We start from the raw sequence: 10,576 nt of genomic DNA, 5'->3' as shown, positions 1-10,576 counted from the left end.
AGGGACTGGTGGTGGGTAGAGCTGGGTGTTGCTCTGTTGGGCAGAGCTCAGTAAAACTTTAATTCAATTGTCTGCTGATGGGTGGGGCTGGGTTCCCTCCCTGTTGGTTGTTTGGCCTGAGGCGACCCAACACTGGAGCCTACCCAGGCATTTTGGTGGGGCTAATGGCGGACTCTGGGAGGGCTCACGCCAAGGAGTACTTCCCAGAACTTCTGCTGCCAGTGTCCTTGTCCTCACAGTGAGCTACAGCCACCCCCCTGCCTCTGCGGGAGACCCTCCAACACCAGCAGGTAGGTCTGGTTCAGTCTCCTATGGGGTCACTGCTCCTTACCCTGGGTCCCGATGCGCACACTACTTTGTGTGTGCCCTCCAAGAGTGCAGTCTCTGTTTCCCCCAGTTCTGTCAAAGTCCTGCAATCCAGTCCCACTAGCCTTCAAAGTCTGATTCTCTCGAAATTCCTCTTCCCATTGCCAGACCCCCAGGTTGGGAAGCCTGATGTGGGTGGGGCTCAGAACCTTCACTCTAGTGGGTGGAATTCTGTGGTATAAGTGTTCTCCAGTTTGTGAGTCACCCACGCAGCAGTTATGGGATTTGATTTTATTGTGATTGCACCCCTCCTACCGTCTCATTGTGGCTTCTCCTTTGTCTTTGGATTTGGGGTATCTTTTTTGGTGAGTTCCAGTGTCTTCCTGTTGATGATTGTTCAGCAGTTAGTTGTGATTCCGGTGCTCTCGCAAGAGGGAGTGAGAGCACGTCCCACTACTCTGCCATCTTGAACCAATCTCTCTAGCTAATGTTTTGATTTCTCCTATTTATGAATGAAGGTCTACAGCCTTACTCTCCAAATGAATTCTGCTGCACACTGGTTCCGTGGGATATTAAAAGAGATCATAAGACAAAAGTTCAGTCGTTCTGCAAGTGTGAGAAATGATGAGTTAAACAAAATATTTTTTAAAGTTACTGAAGAAATAACACTAAATAATGGTGAGGATATGGAGCCACAGAGACTCTCACATGTTTCTGGGGGGAGAGTGTAAACTGGTACTCTGGAAACTAGTTTGGCAGTTTGCATACACCTGTAAATTCCATTTCTGGGAGTAACTATCCAGGAAAAAGGTGAAACTTGTTCACAAAAAGTGTAGTACAGAGAAGTATTTATAGCAACTTTGTTCAAGCAAAAACTGGAAAACGCTATTTACCAACAGGAAAAGAGATAAACACATTGTAATAAATATGTATCTTACAGTGGAATACTCCTCAACCGTTAAAAGTAATGAACCACAGACACATGCAGCAACATGGGTGGACTGTACAGATACTATTTTGAGTGAAAGAAGCCAGACACAGAAGAGCACACGCTGTATAAGAATCCATATACGTGAAGCTTTAGAATAGGCAAAACTATCGTTATAAAGCAGTTGCCTTGGGGGTGGGGGTAGGGGTGATGGGCAAGGGATGTGAGGGGACTTTCTGGGGTGATGAAAATGTTCAAAATCTTGATACAAATGTGGGTTATATGGGTGTGATCTTTTGTCAAAATTCACTGAACGTGGTAACTGCACTGAATGTCAATTAGACAATGAAAGTGACTGCAAGATCTCTCGGAACCTTTGATAAGCTAAGACATATTATGAATGTCAAGAGCGGGGTGTGGCACATAGGGTTTCCCGGCCTAATCTGAGCCTTGCTGGAGGGGTGTGGGCAGAAAGTGTTCCCTCCTAAGTGTAGGAACTGGGAGCAAATGGCTGTGTCGGGCACGAACCACAGGATTCCTTGTGCCTAGTGTCCCAGGTCTCTTAGAGTGCTGCCTGCACCAAGAGGCTGGAGCTGGGGAGGGGCAGGTCTCTGTCCCCTGCTCTGGGGAGTCCAGGCCATGCCACCTGCTCCCCACCCACCCAGTCCTACAGCTTCTGCTAGTGGGGCCTCAGGGTGTCCACAAGGGAATTAGGCTGTAATAGTCAATAGCAGTAGAGAAGTTTCTGGCATGGTGGGAGCTACCATTGCTACCAAGACCCACTTATGCTTCCCTCTGTGGTGGTTGTGGGGTCCTATCCCCTCTGTCCTGTGCAGGCCTTCCAGAGCCCTCACTGACTCAGCACACAGTCCTAATCCGGCAAAGCCTGGAGACAAAGGCTGGGCTGGGTCCGGCTCCAGAGGCCCCCTCCCACCCCTTTGCTCAGCCCTGCCGCCCAGACTCAGGAGGCTCTCAGGGCTCTGGTGGAAAAACTGGTCCCCAGACTTCTCTGAGTGGGTCACGGGCTATGCTGCACCAGTGGGCTTCTCATTTTGCTTGTTCTCATCTGCTTCTCAGCTTCTAGAAATCCTGCAGAATGACTAATTTGTCAATGGTACTTTTGCCGTTTTCGAACACTGCTATAGAGATGTTCTTATTTTTCTCTTCTGTCAATGCAAATGGGGCAGAACAGGTAATTTATGAATGAACCAGGGTGTGTGTGTGTGAATGTCCATTCAGCCTGAGCCCAGGCGAAAAGAAGGGGCTGGAGGAGAGAGCGGGGAGGCGGCCTGGCAGGCAGTGGACAGCCAGCCCCATGAAAGGTCCTTGCTACGCACGGGAATGACATTGCTGTGCGGTGGGCCTGACAGATGCTCCATGGGAGATTAGGAAATAAGTCTGCATCTCCCCTGGGCCCTGATACCATCAGCGGTTAAGAGGCCTGTCGGATTTCATTACAAATCTTCCATTCCTAGGGCTTAGAGCTCAGCCTCCAGACTCACAGGTGTGGGAGGACAGTGGGCCACAGCAAGGGCATTTTGCTTTTAATTGTGGTCATTAATCTGACACCAACAGCTGGTCTATCCTGCAGGTGAAGGGGGGGGTGACAGGAAAGCCATCAACTGGGAGCCCGCTGACTCTGCTGCTTTGCTCTCTAGGAAGTGGGGAGAGAGAGGGAAAAGCTTCCTAATCTTGCTTTCAGGGCCCCCTTTCCTGGCCTCACTGGGAAGGATCTAGGTTTGCTTTCTCCCCGGATTTTGTGGGAGCTTCCTGGAGCCTGTAGATGACTAGCTCCCAAGTCATGTTCCTCTTATTTTTCCAGGGCCACAGTGGTGTATGGTGGCACCTTGCCTCAGGCCAGGCCCTGTCCCAAAGTCAGGTTATGTCCCAGTGAGAAGGGTGGAGTGGGACTCCTTACCAGGGCTTACCAGGTAAGCATCTGGAGCAGCCCAATGAGGCGCACGACACAGTAGGGAGAGGCCCAGAGCCAGATGGGACAGAGCTAGAGAGAAGGCCAGCATAGCCACAAAATGGGAAGGTGGGCCAGACAGCGTATGTGTGTGCACGCGTTTGCGTGTGATGGGGAGGGTGGACAGGCGAATTTCACCCTGGCAAATTCTATCCCGTCTCCATCCATCCACAACCCTGAGCTGGCACTCCACAGGAACAGCTCTGACAGGCCCCGGGGGCGATTTAGAGGCGTGGGTCCGCCCTGGGAGCTTGCCAGCATCGGACAAGTACCCAGTGGCAGATGGGCCAGAATGGGGCAGAGAGCAGGTGCGGAGAGGCCCCATGGGGTTGGGGAGAATGTAGGCAGATAGAGACCTTGAAGGTTGAATGGAATCCTGACAGGCAGAGACAGCGTGGTGAGTGCATGGGGAAGGGGTGTACTGCTGGCTGTCCTGGCAAAGCACCGACCAAAGGGTTTGCTGAAGGGTGGGGACCTACTAAAAAGAGGGTCCACTAACAGTGAGCTTGATTCCTAGGTGGCAGGCCTGGGGTCCAGTTTCCGGGGTTAGAGGCTGCCTCTGTGAGGACACCTTTCGGAAGATGGTCCTCAGACCCCCTCAGCCTGAAGGGGGCCAAGAGCAAGGCTGGGGCAGCCATAATCACAGCAGTCATCGACTACCATGTGCCAGGACCCTGGGGACCCCACGCCAGCCCTGGGGGCGGGGGCTGATGCCGGCGTGGTGAGTCACTGAGGCTTGGAGAGGACAGGGACTTGTCCAGGGTCACACAGGGCGAAGCGTGTTTGAACCCAGGCCCTTCTTGCTATACTGTGGGGCCTTCAAGAGGAAAGTGCAGCCTGGCTCAACTCCTCCCACCAGCAAGAAGGGCCTGGGCATGGATGGGGGAGGAAACAAGATGCCCAGGTCGGCCCTGGTGCTTCTGCAGATGACGTTTGGCGCTGGGAAGGTCTTTCAATTCCTCAAAGGAAAACCTAAACACTTGTCATCTATTAGGGATAATTTGGGGTAAAGAGTCAATAAGGCCCCATTTGAACATGGAGCACACTTATTTGGGGTAGGTCTGGCTCAGCCTGGGGAGCTGCTGCTTGCTCTCCCACTTGCGAAGCTTAGTGACCTTGGGCAAGTCATCGCCCCTCTCCATGCCCAGGCTTTCTCACTGGTGAAATAGGGTAAGAACAGGATCCACCTCACAGGGTTATACTGAAGATGGAATGCATCATGCAGGCAAAGCACAGGTAATGGTATCTGGCTGAAGAAAGCTGCTAGAGGTGAGCTATTGCTGCTATTGCAAGTCTTAGCACCTCGCAGAACCATTCAGAGGAAGAACAACCACCATTCAACAACTTGGCTCCAAGTTGCCAAGGAGCTTGTCCAAAAGGGAAGGTGTCACCCCTCCCTGCCTCCTCACCTGCTCCCTCCCAGGGTTTCCTCGGGACACCTGACCAAGCCAGGAAACGTTGACTCTACTTCCTAAATATTTCAGGACCCAGCGCTGCTCTTCCATCTCTATGGCAATGAGCTGAGCTGAGGGGCTCCCAGCTTCCCTCACCTTACAGGTAGGTTCTCCCTGTCCATAGATTCCCCCTCTGGACCCTCCTCTACTGCAGCAGCTAGAGGGATTTTCCTCCAGTGCAAATCTGAGCTTCTGAGAGCCTCCTGTGACTCTCACGTGTTTGCCGGAACATGCCAGAATAAACTTGGCTTTGCACTTGCAGACATTCCTCTGTCTGGAATGCCCTTCTCCCCATTTTGTCCACCTGCTGAACTCCCTTTTATCCTTCAAAATCTAGTGCTGACACGCCTCATCTTGAAGGCTTCCAGACCACCCTTCCTCCCCAACAAGTCTGAGGCAATATGCCTGGTCTTTTATGCTGCCTTTTATGTTGTGTGGACCCCTCTGTTGTCACCCAGTTTACATAATCGTTACCATTGTGCATTCTCCTTTGGACCTATCTCCACCCTCACCCCTAATCCAGGGTCTGGCTCATGTCAGTTTTAGCTGACCCAAACTGAATTTGTTATTAGTCAAATATTCCATGAGCTATAGATGTCACTAGATCAGGGCCACACTGTGTGGCCTTGGTCACGCCCTTTCCCTCTCTGGGCTGCAGTTTCAGCATCTCTATAATGAGGAAGCTGCCAGGGTCTCTGGGTTGTTCTGAGTTTCTGGAACTTCCCAGGTCTGCCTCCTACTCTAGGGGTGGACAAAAAGTTTGGGGGGTCTCCATGCCTCACAGACCACCTACTTCTCTGGTCAGCTGTGCCCACGGGAACCAGCAACTTCATCCCCCTGGAATCTGGTGACTAGCATTCTTGGGAAACACAAGGATGTTTGCAGAACTTAATATTTCTTTCTTTTCCCCCAAGCAATGGAGAAACCTCATTAAGCCGAGACAAGAGAACTGGGTCATGCCCTGCTGATGCCAAGCAGGGGCTTGTGAATGAAGCAGGCTGTTGAATTTCAGACATAAGAAATAATCTGCTCCTTGCACCCGCCTGATCACTTTATTAGCACAAAAGATAAATTTAAACCTCTGACTTATGACAAAAGGAAGTAAGTCTGCACTATCCTCCTAATTAAACCAAGAGAAGCCAGCTAGATGCAAGGACACCAGGCCCACTCAATTAATTAACATTTATTACAATCAGAAAATAATCTAATTCAATTAAAATGTCTCCACAAAAGCGGTTTAATGACTTTCCCCAAAATAAAGTACATTCGACTGGAGCATTTATTATGCCAGGGACCAGTGTCATTCATGAGGGAGCTGAAATGACAGCCCTGATGTGGCTCTGTGGAAAGGGGAGGACAGGGCAGGCGGGGCCGGGGAGGGCTTGGCCGAGCCTCTCGTCAAGAGAGAGGGGATGCTTCTGGACAGCAACCCTCTAGTGAAGAGGCAGGCCCAGAGCCAGAGGAGCTGCCCACAGCTGCCTTCACCCTCACCCCCACTTCCTGCTTCAGACCCCTTCCCTCCTGCCAGCTCATCACTGTGCCTGGTACCCCCTTCCCCTTATAGGATCAAGCTTGGGTAAGGTAAGGAATTAAGGGGCAGGCTTGGATTCAGGAGCCTGAGCCCCTTTCTGCCTGTGTCACCTTGGGCAGGTAGGAGGTGTTTAGAGAAAGGACTGTTAGCAGGGCTTTCTGAAACTTAGCCAGGAGATATTTGCAAAGCCGGAGAAACTGCCATTTGAAAGCTGCAAGCAGTTTTCTGACTCTCATGAGGCAGAGATTTGAATTCATAGTGCCTTTGTTCAGCAAAAATCCCGTGGTGGGTCCTTAGTTATAAAAACAGAAAGCAAATACTTGGAGCTCATCCTTCGGAGCTAACAATATCTGAGCACGTACTATTGCCAGGCAGAGGGCTAAACACATTTGTTGGACGACGTCCTTTAATCCTCACAACAACCCTGCAAGTTAGAACTCTCCATTGAAACCGAGGCTCAAAGTGTGCCTGAGGACCACGGTTAGTTAGAGGCGAACCCTGGATCCAAACCCGGGCAGCCAGACTCAGGGCAGAGAGGCCCCCAGCAAGCTCAGAATAACTGTGGGACTCGGCGGGGGTGGGGGTGGGGGCGGAGGGAGGCCTCTGTCATTGGACTTGGGTGGGGCCCCAGAGTCTGTCCTGTTGAAAAGCCCCCTGGAGACTCTGGTGCTCTGATCTTGGAGACTGAAATCTCTACATCCACCCTGTCTCCTGGCGTCACACCTTGCCCAACACCCCTGCTCAGCTGTGGCCTCAGAAGAAGGACAGTATGAATTAAGCCCCTTCTCATCCAGTTCAATTGCACCTACATTGTCTGAACTTTATACAGTCACCAGCATTGAGTATACGCTTTAAAAAGAGCTCTGTTAACTTGATAGGCAGAAAATGGGAGGCCAACAACAGGATCCTAACTAAAAAAGAAAAAGGCGGAGGAAACAACACTTGCGGGATATATAGCAAATGTTAGTGATGGTCACTTCTGGATGGTGACCAGCTTCTGGTGGGTCAACTTTATTTTCGATTTTCTACTGTAAACAGACATCACTTTTATAATCAGAAAAAGCTATTAAAATGGTTTTTAGGTATGCCCTCTTAGTTTTTCATTTCTCTTATTTCTAGAAAGTTTAAGTGTTTGGATTCTTCTATGACTTGTCTGTTCTCATCTCTCTATTGGCATTTTATGTTCTTAATGATGTGTATAAGCTTTTTATAACAGGATTTTAACCCTATGTCCATTATATTTGTTGAAATGGTTTTCCTGGCTGGTTATTTACTTTTCAATTTTGTTTCTAATGTTTTCAGTGCTCGAAGGTTTATCATCTTTATGTAGTCAAACCTATTGATCTTTTCCTTTCAGGTGCCTTCTGTTGCTTTATAAGTTAGAAAATCCTTTATCAACAGCAGATAAAACAGGTATTGACTTAGCTTTCTTCCTAGTTCTTAGGGTTTCTTTTCTTTTTTCTTTCCTTTGTGCCATGTAGCTCCTTGTTTGATCTGCTTGGATTTATTTGAGTTTACAGAGTGCAGATTATTTTCCAAATAGCTAACTGATTGTACCAGCACATCTTATTGGATAAGATTTTCTTTCCCTTCCATATGGTAATATCTTACTGATCCTATATTGCATTTTTGTAGATAATAAGCTTTGTTTTTAAGTTACCTATTCCATTACACTGACCTTTTTTTTCTTGTATCTGTATCACACTGTTTTTATTGATCATAGCTTTTTCATATACTTAAATAGCCTCTCAATTTCAATAATTCCTGGGTTTCTTTCACCTATTCATTCTTCCAAGTGCCTCTGAGAACCATTCTGTAAAGGTCAAAACAGCAACAACAACCCACTGAGGTTTAAGATTCAAATTTCATTGAAATATTTGAGGAGATACATGGCCTTTCTACCCAACCTGGGGGCTCATCTCTCTATCTGCGCATCTTCCATTATAATTCTTGGGAGAGTTTTGTAGTTGCTCGTATTTCTTTGTTTACCCATCCCTACAAGAATGTGACTAGATGCCCAGAGAAGCAGAAATGATAAGAAGAATAAATTTACATATGTTATATAATACTGTCATTTTTAGTGAGAGAAGCTGTCTTTTGAAAAGTGCCATGATCGTGATGTCTATTGGGTCAGCCCTTAAGTGAGTTAAGTGAGGAAAGCAATTTGAAGAATATTGTACACATCGTACAGGTGTATGTGTATGTTTTGCACAAAAATGGGGCAAGGGGTTGAGCACTTTACCATCTAGATCACCACGGCATGGGGGGAATGGAGAGGGTGGAGGAATGGAAGGTAGATTCCCGTCCATCCCTTTGCTTCCCACCCCCACCCCTACACACAGGAAAAGAAAGTTGCCAAAGTGGCCAGTTACCTCTATGGTGGCTGATGGTCACTCAGTTGCCTTTTTTTGTCCCAGAAGCAGTCCTAGGAGGCCCCCATGGTAGGCACCTGCTGGGCGGGTGAAACTGGGGTTTACTTGCTTGGCAAACTTTGCCCCTCTCCACCTGCAGAGTTGGGGTGGGGGGAGGCAAGTCTGCTCTGGGGCATCTTGAGTGGGAAGTTTCCACAGGCGGCCAGTACCTCCCTCTCCTCAGCAGACACCCTGTTCCTGGCCAGCTCCTTACAGAAGGAGCCAGGATCTGACTGCTCAGCCTGGCAGGCCCTTTCTGGATTTGCCCCCTTCCCCATCCCCACTCTGCTTGCTTCAGGAAGCCTTCCTAGGCTGCCCCAGTCTGTCACAGTTGGAGTGAATGACCCTAGGACCCAGTTATACATTGGCATAGAAACAGGCTAGCAGACTTGTGACGTGGTGGGGAAGAGAACTGGCTTCTGAGTGAGCCAGGCTGGGCTTGAATCTCAGCCCTACTACTTACCAGCTGTGCAGCCTTGGACAAGTTTTTCTTTTTTTTTTTTTTTAACATCTTTATTGGAGTATAATTGCTTTACAATTGTGTGTTAGTTTCTGCTGTATAACAAAGTGAATCAGCCATACAGATACATACATCCCTATATCTCCTCCCTCTTGCGTCTCCCTCCCACCCTCCCTATCCCACCCCTCTAGGTGGTCACAGAGCACCGAGCTGATCTCCCTGTGCTAGGTAGCTGATTCCCACTAGCTAGCTATTTTACACTTGATAGTGTATATACGTCCATGCCACTGTCTCACTTCGTCCCAGCTTCCCCTTCCCCCTCCCTGTGTCCTCAAGTCCATTCTCTATGTCTGCATCTTTATTTGGACAAGTTTCTTACTCACTCTGAGTTTCAATCTCCTCATGTGTAGAATGGGGGTCAGAGGGCTGGAGTGAGGATGGGCAGTGGGGAAGCCCGGCCCAGGACCCGTGGGCCGCAGTTCTGCCCCTGCCCCTCCTGCGAGTCTCGCTCAGACTCTTGAGGAGACAGATGGGAGGAGAGAGCGGAGGCAGGAGGCAGGACACACGCCAGGCCGAGAGCTGAGTCTGAGGTGCAAGTTGGCGATTGCAGACAGCTGAGGGAACACTTCCAGCTGGAGTCACCTCAACAGCTTCTTGGCTGAATGGGGCCCTGAAGAATGGGGAGGAAAAAGGACAAGAACCCTGTGGGCAGGGAAATCTCCAGGTGTGTTTGACGAGCAGCAAGGAGGCCAGCCGAAGCAGGGCCTGGGGGTCTGGTCAGCAGTAAGCATGACCGGGTGGCGGGACTCGGGCTCTGCAATTGGGTTGTCTTCTCTGGGCACCAGGGAGCCACTGATTATTCTGGGGCAACAGCAGGGGGTGAGGGAGGAAGGCCATGAGCTCTGGGAAGCTGGGAGGAGGAGCCGGACCGTCTTGAGGACAAATGCTAGTTCCCTCACTAGGGATTTGGGGCAAACAAAACCTCTCTGGCTTGTCTTCTCATGGGTAAAATGGGGATAATTCTAGAACCTACCTCATAGGGTTGTTGTGAAGATAAAATGAAGCTAGTTCAACCCTAAGAAGCTCTCCCTTGCTCTCCTTTGCGCTCCGAGGAAACAGCACTGACAAGAAGGCACACAGATCTGGGTTCATACCCTGAGTCTGATTAGTTGAGTGAAAATGGGCAGAATGGAGCCATCTCCTTGGAAGGCTGTGGGGATGAAGCACACTCTCACCTTTGGTAGTGTTGACGCTCCCACCGGCGGCAGCCCAGGGCCTCTCTGAGCAGCGCCCAGGCCACAGAGCGAGGGGAAAGGCTGGCTGCCCTGACCTGCAGGAGGCCCAGGGTCAGGAGGCAGAGGTAAGTCAGTGGGGGACGCTGAGCCACTCAGAGCCTGAGGGAAAGAGGCCTGCAGAGCCTGACACCCACAGTGGGGCTCTGTCCTCAGCATCGGGGAGGGGCCTGAGTGGCCTGGCCTGGGATGGCCGTGGCAGCAGGGTTAGGGTGTTTTCGGATG

At 50.1% G+C, this 10,576-nt stretch overlaps 1 long non-coding RNA gene across 8 annotated transcripts in view; it reads left to right on the top strand.

Annotated features, from left to right (window-relative positions):
• Positions 1-245: 245 nt before the first annotated feature.
• Positions 246-10,576, top strand: part of LOC113629280 (uncharacterized) — a 47,424-nt gene continuing 37,093 nt past the window's right edge. The window contains exons 1-3 of one of the 8 annotated variants that reach the window (XR_003436483.1): positions 254-290; positions 4,688-4,760; positions 5,572-7,601. This is a non-coding gene — a long non-coding RNA (uncharacterized LOC113629280). Of the gene's footprint in view, positions 291-689; positions 4,761-5,571; positions 7,602-9,344; positions 10,420-10,576 lie in introns of those variants that run through there. The other 7 variants (XR_003436485.1, XR_003436487.1, XR_003436484.1 and 4 more) reach the window with 7 other exon arrangements.

This window comes from Aethalodelphis obliquidens, unplaced genomic scaffold (genome assembly GCF_003676395.1).
Source record: "Aethalodelphis obliquidens isolate GAN/ISIS:26980383/991018 unplaced genomic scaffold, ASM367639v1 scaffold26, whole genome shotgun sequence".
Lineage (NCBI taxonomy): Eukaryota > Metazoa > Chordata > Mammalia > Artiodactyla > Delphinidae > Aethalodelphis > Aethalodelphis obliquidens.
This window is presented reverse-complemented; position numbering and strand designations above follow the sequence as displayed.